At 36.4% G+C, this 12,364-nt stretch overlaps 1 protein-coding gene across 7 annotated transcripts in view; it reads right to left on the minus strand.

Annotated features, from left to right (window-relative positions):
* Positions 1-11,575, minus strand: part of LOC105222027 (neurotrimin) — a 74,261-nt gene extending 62,686 nt beyond the window's left edge. For 4 of the 7 annotated variants that reach the window (XM_049456021.1, XM_049456020.1, XM_049456019.1 and 1 more), the window contains exons 1-2: positions 11,129-11,575; positions 8,785-9,389 (exon numbers count right to left, since the gene is read on the minus strand). The gene's annotated coding sequence lies outside the window, so the exon portion shown is untranslated. The remainder of the gene's footprint in view (positions 1-8,784; positions 9,390-11,128) is intronic. The other 3 variants (XM_049456017.1, XM_049456018.1, XM_049456016.1) reach the window with 3 other exon arrangements.
* Positions 11,576-12,364: the final 789 nt, after the last annotated feature.

Here is a 12,364-nt window from a genome sequence, read left to right on the forward strand (position 1 = left end):
GAAGACACGTCTCCAGTGTTTTAGATGTGCGTGCGCTCCGAGGTCCTAACATCGACTCGGACCACTATCTTGTTGCAGCCAAGATTCGCACCCGCCTCTGTGCAGCAAAAAACGCACGCCAACAAACACAAGGAAGGTTCGACGTCGAGAAGCTGCAAACACAACTACTTCTCGACTTGCACTCCTGCTCTCTGAGAGCACTCGTCAACAACTCGGTATAAGGGAACTGTGGGACGGCATTTCAAACTCCTTACGTACAGCTGCAACCGAAACCATTGGTTTTCGGAAAGTGCAAAAGAACAGCTGGTACGATGAGGAGTGCCGTGTCGCAGCGGAGAGAAAACAGGCTGCCTACCTCGCAACGTTACGATCGACCACAACACGTGCGGGATGGGATAGATACCGAGAGTTGAAGAGGGAAGCGAGACGCATTTGCAGACAGAAGAAGAAAGAGGCCGAAATGCGTGAGTACGAACAGCTTGATAAGCTGGCCGACAGGGGTAATGCTCGAAAATTCTACGAAAAAATGCGGCGACTTACAGAAGGTTTCAAGACCGGAGCATACTCCTGTAGAACCCCCAAAGGTGATCTAGCCACCGATGCCCAGAGCATACTTAGATTATGGAGGGAACACTTCTCCAGCCTGCTGAATGGCAGTGAACACATAGCACCAGGAGAAGGCGAACCCGATACCCCAATCGATGACGATGGAGCAGACGTTCCATTGCCCGACCATGACGAAGTTCGAATAGCAGTTGCCCGCCTGAAGAACAACAAAGCGGCAGGGGCAGACGGATTGCCGGCCGAGCTATTCAAACACGGCGGCGAAGAACTGATAAGGAGCATGCATCAGCTTCTTTGCAAAATATGGTCGGATGAGAGCATGCCCAACGATTGGAATTTAAGTGTGCTATGCCCAATCCATAAAAAAGGAGACCCCACAATCTGCGCCAACTACCGTGGGATTAGCCTCCTCAACATCGCGTACAAAGTTCTATCGAGCGTATTGTGTGAAAGATTAAAGCCCACCGTCAACAAACTGATTGGACCTTATCAGTGTGGCTTCAGACCTGGAAAATCAACAACCGACCAGATATTCACCATGCGCCAAATCTTGGAAAAGACCCGTGAAAGGAGAATCGACACTCACCACCTATTCGTCGATTTCAAAGCTGCTTTCGATAGCACGAAAAGGAGCTGCCTTTATGCCGCAATGTCTGAATTTGGTATCCCCGCAAAACTAATACGGCTGTGTAAACTGACGTTGAGCGGGACCAAAAGCTCCGTCAGGATCGGGAAGGACCTCTCCGAGCCGTTCGATACCAAACGAGGTTTCAGACAAGGCGACTCCCTATCGTGCGACTTTTTCAATCTGCTGCTGGAGAAAATTATTAGAGCTGCAGAACTGAACCGAGCAGGTACAATCTTTTATAAGAGTGTACAGCTGCTGGCGTATGCCGATGATATTGATATCATTTATCAAAGAAGAACTGTATAACTTGCTCAAATAATACTGAGCCAAGCAATCACAAAACCGTCAAAAGGGGTTTTTTATTTCAAAATCGTATCTTTCTAGCGCCATATAGCTCAATCTGATCGTACTTATTCAACGAGATACAGTTTAGTAAATCCATTTATTTGAAAACTAATGCATTCATTTTTAATGGACCCCATATGAAAAAGAATTGAAACTCGTATCCTTAATAAAATAAGATATAATACCTGAGTATAAAATAGTTTAAAAAGCAAGGATTAGTAAACTAGTTATCAAGACGAACTGAAATTAATCTTATGTTTTAAACTGACCAGATATGGATTATTCGGCACTTATGCAAAATTACGCCGAAGAATCAGATCTATCGGACATCTGTCTTATCCAGTTGGAACTACAATTACTTAGTGTGGGTTTACATCATAGTAGATTATCTAATTTGGAAGCAGGGCCGATAACAATATCGGTTGAAGTACTTCATGGTAGGGTGGAAGTAAAGATTCTTCAAACTGAAAAGTCTCTGACTTGACACCTAGATGGTGAAATGAGCATCAAAGACGTTGAACGCGAAAAGAGCCTTTTATCGACGAAAACATCAAAAAAGTCACAAAATAATTTGGAATGACCGTAAAGTGAAGTTGTTCGAGATAGCATACACCCTAAAGATATCAACTGAATATGTACATCCACGAATATTTGGGTATGAGAAAGGGCTTTTCACCAAACACAACAACGAATTGATAATTCGGAGCAGTGTTTGGAGATGTGCAATCGTAATAACCCTCTTATCTCTCCGAAGCCCAATCTACAGTCATCCGAGTGAACTGCATACGATGAACCCCCTCCAAAACAGTCGACTGGCAAGGTTATGACCTCTGTATTTTTGGATTCGCATGAAATAAGTGTTATTGACTACCTTGAAAAAGAAAAAAACGGTTCACCAAAAGCAACTATTTTTCTGATATTATGTTAACTTCTACAGGCAGGTTTCAGATCGAACTTTGACATTCACTCATCCCCACGATCAATAATATGGATTTTGGGTATAGGTTTTAGTTTTTAGCCCAAAAACATTAAATTAAACTAAAGAAAATTTTTATATGTATGTATCTATTAGGATTTCGGTGAGGTTTTACCATTTATTTCAAAAAACAAGAAGTCTTCTGAACTCGGTCGTCTTTTAAAATAAAGAAATATTATCAAAGCAGTATAAAGAATTGGGGTAGAGCAATAGTGGTCATTTGAAAAGCTATATTAATACAATGAAGCAAAGATGAGTCATATACTGAGGCTGAGATCAGCAATCTTGCAAAATATTAAGACTTCATCTAAAAAACTCTAAAGCATCGTTGCAGAAGAGAAACTGTAAGTCCGGAAATCCACTCTGTGGTAGTTCCATAAATGGAGTAACTTGAGGAAAGCCACAGTCTCGCATACAGAACATGAGACGGCTTATTACAGTGGAACTACCCTAACTCGAATCACCTTAACCGACAAATACATACATTCCAATTAGAGAGACTTCGAATTATGGAAGTAAATTTGTATGAAATGTGACTTCTATTGGCAATTCAAGAGTTCGAGTTATGAAGAATTTCGAGTTATAGAAGTTCGAGTTAAGGAAGCTCAAAATTTTTCTGCCAGATTTTTATAAATTCGAACACATGTTGGCTGAAGGCTAAATTAAATAAAATAGATATATTTTCCTTTACTTTTAGAATAAGTTATCAAATTTTGTCCTAAAGTTTACCAAATGAAACATCCGCTGAAAGTTTATTGTATGCTCATGCAATACTTTATTTATTTTACTAATAACACAATGACTAAGCCGTATGAACTTTGACCATGTGTTGAACTTCACTCTGGGCACTTTTATTATTTTACTAAATATGTCCTTCTATGAACACATAGTTTTCCACATCGTTTAACCCCAGCGAATAGAGCGCCGCAATCATTAACTTTAGATAAATGAGTTGAGAATTAGTAATTTAGTGAAAGCATAGAAAGCGCCATAAAAAGCGCTACAACAAAAACGTACATACACACACACACAAACATGCATGCAATAACGATGACATCGGCAAGTAATTTTGCAAAATTTGTCATTAGTTGGTGCAGGCAAACAAAAAGAGATATTTTCGAAACAAGAACAACAACACAAGCAATACGGTTATGCTGCACATAAATACTAGCGTCATGCAGGCCACACAGCAAAGTAGCGCACCGAAGCAGACTGCACTAAAATGAAACAATAAATGTAATTAAAAACGCATCAGCAACAAGTTTTTTTTTGCTTTCATGCCAAAGCGAACAGAGAAAAGGCAAAATACAAACAATAAAAAGATATAAAAATAAACATGAACATCTCACAAACAAAAAGGTGTGAGTTGTGCCAGCACAGCATAGGAAGTGGAACCGAATGAAATATGTCGCTTGCGAAACGGTACTTGCGAAAGTGGCAGCGCGATATGAGTACACTCAACAAAGCCACACGGGGCGTATACGTAACATACGCGAATGGCAATAGATTAACGCAAATAAACGTTGCTGCGTTTGCCCTTGTTGTTGTAGTTGTTGTTGACTTTTGCGCTTTTTCGGCATACACACGAAGGCACTTCATAGTTTCCGCTCGCGTTGTTGGGCCTCATTTATTATGCTCGTTGCCAACTGATATATGCGCGGCATGAATGCAACACACAGCAAGGATCTGTATGTAATGCTAGAAGGAGTGGGATTCACGTGCAGAAAACAATATAATCAAGCTGAATTGGAGTGCATGTTGCTACAAGTAGACAACTATTGTACTACAATGGCAATCAACAAATAAAACACTATTACGTAACAATAACTGTAATAACTAATGTACGAATGGGAGAATGTGTTTAAGCCCATAAAAGGTCTATAAATATAGATATACCATATAATAGGTATAATAAGTATGCATTTAAAGCAGATAAAGAAAACTTTATGTGTGATTTTCGTCATTTGCAGAAAATGTATATACAAAATGTGTTGAAATGCTTTTAATAGAATTCAGCTTTTGAATAATATTTATATAAAAAAAAGAACTAATATATCTATATTAGTTAATTTCGGCTTCTTAAACGTGTATAAAAAGATATTTTACTTATTTTTGATCAGTCAGTTTGTATTTAGTGGTCGGCTCTGAACATAGACAGATATAACCACTAATTTATTGATAATTATGCACAAAAAAATCTGTGCTATTGTCAAGAGATTTGAAAAAATCCAGTCTCAAGGAAAACGCGTTTAATGTTAACGTGTTGCAGCTGATTGGTAAGATAGGTAGGATAAAACAGTTCTATATAAAAATATTTATAAATAATAAATATTTCCTAAAGTGTGCTTTAAGCCAAAAACTTTAAATCCTATACTCTCTAAATTTAATTGTACATGCATGTATTGGTCGATGCACTCGTTCCTAAAGCGAATTTTTCAGTTTCGAAATCAGAAACAAGTCACAGGGAGGCAAGTCGGGCGAATGCGATGTCTGAGCAATGGCTCTCGGTTTGTATTTGACCAAAAAGTCAGTCACGATCTTACTAGAATGTGACAGCGCATTATCGTCGTGAAAAATTTATTAACTTTCAGCCCAAAAATGCGGTCATTTACGACGAATTGCTTCATTTCTTATTCTTCTTTATTGACGTACAGTGGTGGCCATAACATATGCAACTAATACATTAGTTTAGAAAAAGTGTAAATATTTTACCAGTAACCTTTGCAAACCGTCGATTGAAATTATTAAAATTAGGTATTTTTACTGTTATTTAACGATTTTAAACAAAAAAATATTCATTCATAAAAAAGAAATAAGAGTACCATTTTGATTTCAACTCTAAAATTACCTGGACAAAACTATGAACAGTCTCGAATTAATATTCATGAACAACTTGTGTTGAGTCGTTCCATAAGGGAAGTTGAGATCCGCTGCCATCTCTATAATACCAAAACAAGTATTTTCAAGAATTTTTTTTATTTTTTTGGATTTTATTTTAATTAACAGGGACAAGGAAGCTTTAAATGACTTCACGACTTTCACTGAACGTTCTTACAATGGTTTGATTGAGATTTTTTGAAAATTTTTTAGAATAAATTTTTTTGAAATATCGGAGAATTTAAAATATTTCAAAAAATGTATTTTGCTCGGTTCTTAAGACTGTCTTTAATTACTACGCCAAATATGATCGTGATCTGTGAATCAGTTTATCAACAGCAGTTGCTTAAGGGGGAAGCCTGCTTTAGAGGCTTCAAAAAATAAATTTTTTTGAGGGTTTTTTTGGAAGGGAAAGAAATAAGTAAAAGCCAAATTTCTAGGACTTATAGTATATTGTATATAAACATCACTTAAAAATTTTTTGGATACAAAATTTTTTATATTCTGCCTTTGGGAAGCATTTGCCCGATGCATTTTGCAAATTCAAAGAGATTCATATTTTTTTAATAATTTATCTTCTATGTAGTTAAACTAAAAAAAATCAAAAAAAAGTGTTAAATGTTACAAATTTTTTAAAAATTGTAATAAGGTCAAAAACCCCAAAAAATGATACTTTATGTTGTTTAAAAATATTTTCAATCTTGACTTTTCTTAGTTTTTATAGTGTAAATAGAAGATAGTTTAATGCCAAATTTAGTCAACTTTGCCCAAATTCCATACGACATTTAGTTTTTTTCCTATCCTGCCCGCCATTTAGGAAACATCGTAAAAATGAAAAACCGAGAAATCGAAATCAAAGTTCGCTCATCTGTTAGACGCTCGGTCACTATTTAAAATGTTACACTACTTCTTAGTATTAAATTTTGTTTCTTTCTGATAAAATTTTTTATTTGGTTGGGCAGTTATTCAATTATTTTGTGTTTTTTTGTATTGAGGAAACAATTTGTTGCAGTAAACACGAGTAAGTTTAAACGAACGCACAGACCATGTACTAATTGTCTGGTCATAAACTAAAATTTCATACACTTTTTACTAGAATTTATAGAGAGGTAGCAGAAGATCTCAACGTCTCTTATCGATCGACTCAATAAATGTTGGTTAATGTTGCGGGTATAAAGGAGGTTAAAGCTAGAATTATGCTAGAAGTCGCGAATCTTTTGCAAAAACGACGCCGAGTAGAAGCGTTTGACTGAGGACAGGACCTTACATTCTTCATACGAATGGTTACTGGTGATGAGACGTAGGTTTTTGAATATGACGTCGAAACTGTCCTACAATCCAGCGCTTGGCGCATCCAAAAATAAGCCTCAACCGAAAAAATACGTTAAAAAGGGGCCAAAAATCAGGGTGATGTTCCTAGCTCGTTTTAAAACGTCTGCGATAAATTTGTATTTGAGAACGTTAATAAAGATATGTAATAAAATTCATGACAATCTAGGTTTTTATCAGTCTGGGCAAAATTTTTATAATATTTAAGTTACTATACTTTATATTTGTTTACCTTTTAAGACTCTCAAAATGTAATTAACAAATTTCCTTTTATTTTTTTCAGACTTTAGCTCGGTAAGTGTTTGACATCTCTCTACATGGTAGTAAACTTTATTTCATTTCCATTAATTTATTATTGTCCTATAACACTCGTATGTGGAATGGTAGGTGAATTTCACCGAAAATAACCTATTTCGTTAAGTAACGCTCGCCGAGTTATGTGTGAGTTAATGGTTCTGTATACATTTTTTTGGCAATTAGTGATCTTTTCCTCCCTATAGTAGATTTGTTAGATTTTTAATTCTACATATAGTATAGAAATTGATTACTTATACCAAACAAGCATTCGACGGACCCAATTGTCGAGTACTTTTTCTACTAAATCAAATCGAGAAGAAGCGAGTCTGGTGTGTTGCCAAAGATCAATGACTTCAATTAATCAAACAAGAAGTAGTCTAATGGTGTAAACACACAGCATTTTAGAGATCACCTATTCTCACAATTTCTTGAAATAATCGAATATTCAAACTTTACTCGCAATAATTCAGTTGTTGCATGTGCCGTGAGGCATGTAGCCCCCTTTTATTGGAACCAGTTGCTGTCAAGATCAACTTTTTCTAATTGTGGCCATAAAAAGTTAGTTATCAATCGATCCTTTCCGCTCTCCATTGACAATAACGGTGTTACCAGCTTGATTTTGAAAAAAGTACGGACCGATGAATCCACCACACTAAAAACCACATCAAATTGTCAATTTAGGCGAATTTAATGGCTTTTCGTGAATAATTTGAATTTTCTTCGCACCAGAACTGAAAGTTTTGTTTATTTACTGCATCACTAAGTTGAAAATGAGAATAAGATAATTTTCTTTAAAAAAATCATTGGCATTTTCAAGTAGTTTCAGAGCAAAATCAGCAAGCTCATGGCGTTTAGGGTGGTTCGATGGCTTCAGTTATTGAGTGAAAACAATTTTATACGGATGCCAGCCCAATTTCTTTTTCAAAATCCGTCAGGTTGTAGTTTGAGACAGAGCCAATTATTGAAAACATCTTCGGCAGCAATATATATGTTCATTACTTTGAGCGGTTCCTTGTCCTTTTGATACTTGAACGTTATGTGAAGAAAATGTACGCTCGAAATTTTCAGCTATTCGACGATTAGCGAGCACAGTTGGGCGAAAAATGTATTACTGCTTGCTGGTAATGGAAAGTGAGCTACTTACGCCAACATCAAGCCAAACCAGTCGTGATGGAATCGCGGTGAGCTGGCATAAAAAGCAGCTTTTGATATGTGTCTGGAGGTATTGGCTATGGGTCGTCTACGATGAGCTACTTCATAAGAGTCAGATTCTAATTATTTCAGCACCAGACCAGGCCACACGCATTGATAGTGACTCGTGAAATTACTTTTGGGAATATACGTATTTCGCGATCTGGCACCACCAATGTTGCAATCTGAAAACTCGCAATTTTTTCGTAAACTTTGACATTTTTAATGTCATGCCTGCTCAGAACGTTTTGATATAAGAGTGCTATTTGTGTTACTTACAGTAACTTAAAATATTCTTCTCGACCAAATAATCGCGAACATTTTCGAACGATTATTTTTTTACAACTTTCGTCGTGGATTACTCAGCAGCAGTGCATCGATAAATAAAAATGGCCGAAGCAATATTTAGATATCATATCATCCCTATTGGAAAACCCGGTGGTATATATTTCGCAGTGTCGGATATACTCGTAGTAACTTTTCAATGTGTAAAAATAATGCAATATCCGAAACAGAGGGGAAAACTTTGAGGTTATACCGTGAATTTCCAAAATTTTGCAAATCGCTTTCCACTCACCTTTGCGTAAAGTTCAATGGATGCAAATTCGGTTTATTTCCGGCAGTTAGATTTGCACTGGCAAACCAAATACAGAAAGGTTACTGGCTGCCCGCAGCTGCTGCAACAAAACAACACAGAGTTCACAATGAAAGCGCGCACTTTTCTATTGCACGTCCTGTTGAGCTGAGCTTCCTGTATATGTGTTATGTACTTGAGCATGTATAGTATGTAAGCCGGTATATATGTACGGGTGTGTGTAACTTTTTAGAGCTGATTACTCAGCTAGACTTTGGCGCTTCCTGTGCACAACTGTGTCCTGCTGTGGCTATTGTCGCGCCTAAATTTATGCAACTACCACACAGCGCTGCTGTTACACCGCTGAGGGGCGCCAATACAATTGTGGGCGTGTCTGCTTGTATGTCTATATGTCTATGTGTTTGTAAGTTTAGTTTTGTATAGGAGACTCGACGTTTTTTGTGTGTGTTTCACCGAGTCTTTTGCCGCGTTTTTCGACTTTTGTGTTTGCACCGCGTATTTGCTTTGTGTTGGCGCGCAAAACTTACGGCACAGGCGGATGGCTCATTGCATAATTAAATACTTTCCGGTGTGGCGTTGTTGCGACTCTGCATATACAAGGTACATGTTAGAGCTTGTGAATTGTGCTGCAGCGTGGCAAGGCAAACGATAGCGAACGAGCAGCAAAAGCAACAAAAACAACAACAGAGCAGCTACAACTTACGACGCTAATAAATCACTTTCCATACTTTGGGGCGGCATTGCTATAGACGACTGTGCGCGCGCGAGATAATGCATTGAAAGTGGGAAGACAGACTATGAAAAACAAAAAACAACTACAAAAATAAAGAAATGAAAATTGCTCAACGGAAGCCAAAGAATTAATTGTAGTTTGAACAGCGGAAGCTTTGCTGCATTTTAAGTGCTGCTTGCAGCCGGCTGAAATTTTAATATGACAACTGCAGTGCGCCGCTGCCGCGTTCCAATAAAAAGTGCGCAAAGTTTACGCGCGAAATATGCTTTTGTCGGAAAATTAAAAAGAGTATGTATAAAAAAAGTATTTATTGTACGTATGGCAACCGGTATTAAAATTAAAAGTGCGAAAAAATTGCAAAAACAAATAGTGAGAAGAAAATCCGCAGTCAGCGCGTCTGACAGCAACAGGAAAAGTTGCTGTTAAGGCTGGGAAACAGCAGCAGCATGCCGCATTAATTTATGGACACATAAATAAACACACAGACATTTACACGCACGTGTGTGTATGTAAGCTGATGGCGGCGCGTATGAATGCAAAATCATATGCATAAAATTTCATATATTTTCACTTGCATATGTGTGTGTGTGTTCTGCTGTCAGGACAAGCTGCCTGCAGGCAAGCAAAAAGTGGCTGCACGCCGTAAGCATGCCAAGAAGTGCGCATAAACACACGCACACAGTCATATTTTTATGTGCGTATAAATAAACATGCAAATAATGCGCGCTGCCATGCTTGCATGCATGTATGTGTGTGTGTGCGCTTTTTATAGCTTTTGTTGATGTGCTGTGTGCTGCTCGCTGGTTTGTTGCGCTTTTTGTTATTGTTATTGTTGTTGTTATAATTGGTATTGTTGTTATTATTGTTGTTTTTATTATTTTTGCTGTTGTTTTTATTGTTATTATTCCTGTTTTTATTGTTTTTGTTGTTTTGGTTATTGTTTTTGTTGTTATTAATGTTGTTATTGTTGCTATTCTTTATGTTTTTGTTATTATATAGTTTTGTTTTTGTTACTGTTGTTGTTCTTATATTGTTGTTGCTGTTTTTGCTATTGAACTGCCAGTAGCGGAAATTGCGTTAAAATTCACTGCTATTTTATTATGACTAGAGTGGCAGTCGCTGCCACATGCTCGCTGCTGGCTTACCAGCATTTGCTTTGCCACACATGCTACAATTTTTTATTTAATTTTATTTTATTGTCGCGTTTCAATGCACACCACACCTAGAGCGAATTACTGCATTTTTATTAATTATTATTTTTTTTTATATTTTTAAATATTTTTTTAATTTATTATTATTTTTTTTAATATTTTTTCACTTCTCAATTTCTTAATATTTTTTGAAAATATTTTTCAATATTTTTTATTTAATTTATTATAATGTTTTTTATTTTTAAAATTTAATTCTATTTATTATTTTTTTTCTTTATATCCTAATGAATTATTATTATTTTTTTTTTTTTAATTTTTTAAGATGTTTTTAAATTTATTTAATATTTTTTTTAATTTTTTTTTTAATTTTTGTAATTTTTTCATTATTACGTAATTATTTTTTACTAATTTTTAATCCCGCAATTCGTTTATGTGTAATTACCCTTGTTATTAGCATTCAACAGCACGCACTGCATAAAATTAGTTACTCATACTCACTGTTGCACCGTTTGCTGCTGCAGCTACATCTGCTGCCTGTTTAGTATGCAAGCAATTTATTTTAATATCTCACTTCTTTTGCATGTAATTTTTACACGCTTTAATTATTAATATTTAACTGCATTCCTGCTTGTTACAGATTTCGCAAAACACGTTTCTTCCTTCACGCACACTAACACACAATTATATCAAATTATTTTTTAAATTCAGTTCACTTCTTACACTCTGCCCCGCAGCCGCTAACTGCTTGCTTTTTATTTTTCTTTTGCTTTATATTTTTTCTTCTGCTAATATTTATTTATTATTTAGTGGTTTAGTTTTGTATTTCCAACACGCGCTGACGCGAAACAACGCCGTTACGTTAAATGGTTGCACGAAGACTAAATTGTATCGTTCACTAAGCAACACTCAGTAGCGGCAGGCAGCAGCAATCAGCAAGCTGCTTGTGTCGAGCAAACAGCCAACGACATCCTGCGCTGCTGCTACGCATCGTTCGTGTCCAACTGGTCGAAAGACCCGAAGTCTGTGCGCTTCGTTTTGGCATCGTTTCGTCGTTGTCTGTCGTTGGTACTGTCCCAGTTTCAGTTACAGCGTTGTCTGTTAACGCAAACAGCTGACTGTTAAGTCGCTGCTCTGTAGTGTTAGTAAAATGTTGCGCAACATATGTTGCTAAGTTGTATGTCTGTTAGATTTCTTTACAGCGCAAGTTTTTGCTTACTGTGAATGACAAATGTAAAGTTGGTTTGGGGTACGAAATTAATATCGATATCGTTCTGTAACTTCAGATTTAAAATTCTCTGCTTATTGATAAGATTTGGTGTCATGCAAAATAAAGTTTAATAAAATAATCTTCAGAAACACATTAAAAAATTATTATGGTATTTTTACATTTTGTATTACTAAAAAGGTACCTTAAGTGAGATTCTTGCATCTCTCATCTAAGAAAAAATCGAAATAGATTATATCAGAAATTACTTATTTTCGCAGCTTCAATTCATCAACTAAAAGACGATGAGATGCTTTATTCGATTTTTGTGGAACTGAGGATTTTCAATGACCGTTATCACATTCAGACAACCTTCTACCGAGTGAAGTCATATATGACAACAACTCGTTCTTAAGCATCAAATTTTCTACTTCAAAAAAGAAGCATGGTGTACACTGCGCTGACCAAGCTTCC

Source organism: Bactrocera dorsalis, chromosome 4, assembly GCF_023373825.1.
Source record: "Bactrocera dorsalis isolate Fly_Bdor chromosome 4, ASM2337382v1, whole genome shotgun sequence".
NCBI lineage: Eukaryota > Metazoa > Arthropoda > Insecta > Diptera > Tephritidae > Bactrocera > Bactrocera dorsalis.